The sequence below is a fragment of the Mastomys coucha genome, unplaced genomic scaffold, assembly GCF_008632895.1.
Source record: "Mastomys coucha isolate ucsf_1 unplaced genomic scaffold, UCSF_Mcou_1 pScaffold4, whole genome shotgun sequence".
NCBI classification, from domain to species: domain Eukaryota; kingdom Metazoa; phylum Chordata; class Mammalia; order Rodentia; family Muridae; genus Mastomys; species Mastomys coucha.
Window position 1 is genome coordinate 53,373,596 of NW_022196910.1, and position 5,864 is coordinate 53,379,459.

Genomic DNA, 5,864 nt, shown 5'->3' on the forward strand with positions numbered 1-5,864 from the left:
AAGAGAAGAGAAGAGAAGAGAAGAGAAGAGAAGAGAAGAGAAGAGAAGAGAAGAGAAGAGAAGAGCAACATGAATGAAGCCAGAGTTAGAATAATGGACAGAGAGACACTGCAGGTTATCATAGATTTGCTCATTTAATAAAGGGACCAAGATTAAGACAAAGTATGGATGAAGATGGAATCAGTAATTTGGAAAGCAAAACAGAGATGATATTATAATTTTTGTTACTAGAATATAAAAGTTTCTCAAAAGTTATCACCAAGTTTAGCTCTTTAATACATGGTAAGTATTCATGTTCTATCATTTGATGATGCCCCAGAGAGGAAAAATTCCTAACGATGTAGGCCAGAGAGATCTGAGAAGAGGGTCAGACCCTTCTGATAGGCATCGGTGTCCCTGCATTCACTGGTTTTGTGTGTCAACATGATGTTAGATAAAGATGTGCACAGTTGAACAATGTATTCCTCATCCCGTTCTTCAATTGACTTCTGAAGATTTGCTTCTTTATTTCGTGTGTAAGTGTTTGGACTGCAAGCATGTCTATGTACCACATGTGTTCAGGGCTCACACAGGCCAGAAGAGAGGAACTGGAGTTATAGAATGTTGTTAGCCTTCATGTGGATGCTGGGAACTTAACCCAGGTCCTCTGCAGGCACAAATGCTCTTAAGTTCTGAGCCATCTCTCCAGATACATGCTCTTGAATCTTTGTTTTTGGTCCCATGAGTATGAGCTGCCACATCTTTATGTCCCTGTAGCTGAGCAGGAGGGAAGGTTGGGAGCTTCATAGTCTCTAAAGCTCACAGATTAAATCTCATGGTGTTAAGAAGTAAACCAATCTCACTGAACCTCATCTTCCTCATCTATAGAAAGATGATTCCCTCTGCAACAATATTACCTAGCACAGAAGACCTTACTGCTGATTAGACTGCATGCCAAATACTGAATGTCTCACATGTTGTCTGTCACAGAGCAATCATTTAGTGACCAGCTTCCGTATGTTTTTCAAAACATGCATAATTTGCATCACCTGCTTTTGGAATTCACACCACTTGGTGAAGACACTCTGGCTCACAACTAGAAAAATCCCCACCAGTCAAATATATTTGGGATAGATTATGCTTGGATTACCAGGCCAGTGGACAAATGTACAAGAGCACATAATTTATTGATACAACTCTATCCAGAAAATGTGGCTGCCTAAAGATAACAAGAGTGAAATTAAAGTGCTGGATCTGAGGGAGAAAAATAATGGACTGGGAAAGATAGATATTGAATAGCCAAGGTGTGCACAATAAAAGACTGCAAATAGTTCAGTCCTAAGAGAAACATATGCCACACGCCTCCTCCCAAAGCTTGGGGATCACTGGTGCTAAGAGGCAGCAGTAGAGCCAGAGGTGGTGAGTTACTCCAAGGAAACATCTGGAAACAGCAGGACAGTACACATATGAACCCACAGTGATTACACGCAAAACCCTGCACAAGCCCAACCCCCATGGAGAAGGAAGATGGATGCACAGTCATGCCTCTAGCCATTGGGCAACTGGACGCTGTTAGCCATTTTAAAAGGGTCATTTTTCTCTAAGAGAACAACCTCTGGTAAGTCAACCATGCTCCAGTGGAAGACTACACATCCAAGAATATGTGGAACAGTACAAATTAGTCTTGAAACATCTTGGGGAGAAGGGAGACACCAATTAGATGAGGAAGGATGAGTGGATCTGGGTAAAGTTGTGGCGGTGAATGTGACCCAACTTTATTGTACAAAAATTGAAACTCTCAAAGAACTAGTAAAAAAAATTTTTTTAAGGATATGGATCTAGGAGAAAAGGGAGGTAGCGGGTAGTGGGAGGAGAGGAAAGAGGGGAAACTGTGGTTAGGATGTAATATATCAAAGAAGAAAGAGAAAGAGATCCAGAGAGAGAGGAAGGCAAGAGAAGAGAAGAGGAGAGGAGAGGAGAGGAGAGGAGAGGAGAGGAGAAAAGAGAAGAAAAGGGAAAAGAGAAGAAACTTCAAGTGAATATGAAAAAGGAATGTGCATGAAATGGGACCTGGGCTTACAGAAAATAAGCTTCATTTTCTTTAACTTTTTTGCCTATGCATAGATAATACAACTGATACAGATTATCTTATTTCTGCGAAGTACTGGTTTGGGGGGTAGCACATCGTTCATCCGCCGTGATCTAGATTAGTGGTTCTCAACCTATAGATTACGACCACTTTGGCAGTCACATTTTAGACATCCTGAATATCAGATATTTATATTATAATCCATAATAGTAGCAAAATTACAGTTATGACATAGCAATGAAATAATTTATTGTTGGAGGTCACTGAAGTATAAGGAACTGTATTAAAGGTTCACAGCAATAGGAAAGTTGAGAAACACTGCTCTAGATGTATCTGTTAAATAATAAGGCTACTACTGTGTCGCTCCAAGCAGTAAAGGCGGGCTTTGTCTGGAATTCTACCCCGAGACAAGTGTGCCCTAGTGGCATTTCATCATGATCCACGAAAACTTTCCATTCCTAACCTTTCTCCCAGGGACCAATGGATGCAATTGCTGTCCCAACAGTCACATGAAAAAAGCAAACACTTAAGTTGAATTTGATTTGGTAACAATGTAGACATCTGCCAATGGTTCAGTGCAAGTCTCATCTACCACACATTAACCTTGATTAGGACACATGGACAGTCTGAACTTGAAGCAATAGCCCTTCTTGACCACTCACTTCTATAGTAACAGTATGCTATCCCAGCCATGCTATCCCAGCCTACCCTAAGTGCAGTGCAATCCTTTAAAAGCTATTTTTTTCTTCATGAAACAAGCATTCATTACATTTACTAGGGTTTGAAATAAAATCTAAAGATGCATCGAACTTGTTTAAAACATAGTCACTGAGGTGAAGGCAGAAAAGATCTTCAAAGTATATTCCCAAGGAGCAATCTCTACTTTCACACTTACCTACTTCACTATTCTGTGCTGGGCATTACTTTCTATCATGATAGAAGTGCTTGGGCGAAGACATGAGCAATGGCCTACTAAAAACGATCTTGTCTGTGTCTCTGGGAAACAGAAAGGGCATGATATTTATCCCAGCATTCCTTCATCATTGAGAGAGGAGTACTCAATGCCAGATGTGTTTCAGGTTTGTTCTATGTCAAAAATTCCATGGCAATACAATTTACCTCCCAGCACAGAGGGCATTGGGGAAAGAAATGAAAACTGGTGTATCTGTCAGACCAGGATCTTTCTAGACTCCATTCAAAGTCTTCTGACTCAGAAACTGCGGTGGGTGTCCTGGGAACAAAGCCATGCAAACTTTTGTGGGTTAGAGACTGTGCCTTGCTGTCGTTTTTATTCCCGGTGCTAAGCACAAATCCTAGGACAGAGTAGACATTCAATACCGATTTGCTAAATTCAATCATTCCACAAATATTTGAGTTCCTTCTACCAGCCAGATGTTGTTCTAGGCACTTATATCCAAGAACAAAAACGGGCAAAAGTTCTGATTTTCAGAGTTTGGAAGCAGAAGGGAGAGCAGTTAAACTGTAATAACAACAATGACAAACTAAACAGCAAGGTAGGAGCTGAACAGCTGCAGGGAAGAAAGCTCTGAGGGATGAAGGTGAAGGGAACCATGCCTAGCGGGAGCTGGGAGCTGGCATGCCGCAGCATTATTAATTCAGGTGCCAGGATAGGTTTCCCTGAGAAGGTAGCATTTGAGAGGTGAGGAAAACAGCCCGATGGGATATCTGGGGAAAACCTCAGGCTACTAGGGCGAAAGAGGGTTGTGCCTGGCATATCTGTCTATGCAAAAGTCTCTCCCAGGCCTGGGCCAGAGAACAAGTCAATATTGTGGAACTCGGTCCTCTGGGAGTGAGGTGGCCACGGCCCTATAGAAATCGGTGTGTTTAGGGTTACCCCACAAACCCTCAGGAGACCAGCACCGTTGGTCTCCCCTCATAGAAGGAAAGGAGAGGGCTCAACCAAATCCTCAACTCAGAGTCCAGGCACTTCCTCCTCCCTCTGGCTCCCTGCGCATGGTCTTGTGCTTCTGGAAGATCTAGGGTATAGACTGGGGGTGGGGCTCCATCTTGGCTGCTGTGGGAGGCCAGCACCCACGCTGGCTGGCGCCTTGGTTATACTTTTTGGTTATGCCTGGGACTGAGTCACTTGTGCTCCCGTGTGTGATCTCAAGAGATTCATTGGTGTACCACGCTGGGGCTTGGGTGGGATGCTTTATATTTGTTCCTGTCTCCCCGGGAAAAGAAAAGGAAGCAAGGTAAAAGCACAAAGTCTGCTCTGTAAGCCAAGAATTCCTTCCTTTACTGTGCATCATCTCAAGCTCCACGGAACATCAGAAAAATCAGTCCTGTGAATACAAACCCTGAAACAACTGTATCCGTAGGACAGCTGTCCCCACGTCCACTCTCTCCAGTTTTAAAGCAGATTCGTAATGCACAGGGTTCGGCACATCAGCGTTCTCTTTGATTCCAGCACAAATTCTTCCTCCAGGATGAGCTATTAATCTGCAGGAGACTCAGCCGTGCCTGGGAATATCGCTCAGTGTAATCAGTTTATATAAATTCCTTTGGCTGTACAAAAGCTTGTGTCAAACAATCAAATCAGCCAAAGCACTAGAAGAATGGAAACAAAACCACATACAAAAATATCAGATAAAAGAACTGCCAAGAGTCAGAGTCTGAGAACATGCAGGCAGAAAGGAAGCATGGATGATGGTTCTTAGTCTGTTTTTTTTTTTTTCCCTCGTGAAATCATTTCAGACTATTTTAGAACCTATACATATTTTCACACCATGTACAGTTGTGCATTTTTATAGTTTCTGGTACTATAATCACACTAGAATTACTGAAGTTGCACCTGAACTGTGGAAAATTCATAAGAATCACCTTTTGATAATTGGCAGTAGCTCATTGAAGGAGCTCAGTTATATTTCAAAAAAAATTCTCTTGAGCTTCAAGTTTTGAGGATACGGTTCAAAAGTAGTTTGGACTATTTTGCAAACATAATCACTTGGATTTATTTCACTTATGCCAGTCTCACCATGGTCTTCCCTTTGTTCTCTGTCCATGAGCAGTATCCTTCCAGTATTATTTAAATATTTACACAGCCTGCATCCTCATAAAGTGATTTCTTGATGGTACTGAGCAAATGAAGTATACCAATTTGGTCAACTGTAAAACCATCTACATCAGTATAATATGTGTAAAATGATCATAAATATTTTAACAGTGAAACCTGTTGTCCCACATTAATTGTCCTACAAATTATTAATCTCATTGTATTGTGTCAATACAGTAAATATTGTATAACAATGAATATATGCACCTTGTGTATTTGAAGCTCACGCTTTGCCAGAGGGTAATTCTGGAAAAATGCACCACCCAAACTCCACATTCATAATAAGAATGAATCTTCTTTTGTGTGTTTTGGATTTCAGTTACTGACCTTGGGAACTTCCTAAATGAGAGGTAGAAACGGGAGCAGACACCGACTGCCTCCACTGGAGTCACTGCACACACTGGTGTTGGCACAATTTCCTGAGCATGCGCAGTTCGGCAGCTGTGCCTCGCGAAGCTCCTGCGTGGAGTGCCAGCTTTTAACCTTGCAGTGCCTATAAAAAACACTATGAGGTCATAGAAGACTGTTGATAAAACAAAGACTCTTAATAGCGACATTTAAAAATGCTAGTTTTAAAGGTGACTTTTTAACTGAAACTAATTTATTTATATCCGACAGATTGTACATTTCATTAATCTCAAAGAAATCAAGGTTTTGGAAGACACAGACTACAGACTGATGGTTTGAAACTTACGCTGTTGGTGGCAGGGGTGCGGCTGC

At 41.7% G+C, this 5,864-nt stretch overlaps 1 long non-coding RNA gene across 1 annotated transcript; it reads right to left on the minus strand.

Moving 5' to 3' along the window:
* Positions 1-4,305: 4,305 nt before the first annotated feature.
* LOC116076441 lies at positions 4,306-5,589 on the minus strand. Its single transcript, XR_004112954.1, has 2 exons — positions 5,472-5,589; positions 4,306-4,639 (listed from the first exon to the last, which is right to left on the minus strand). It is a non-coding gene; the product is annotated as an uncharacterized LOC116076441 (long non-coding RNA).
* Between the last annotated feature and the right edge of the window lie 275 nt (positions 5,590-5,864).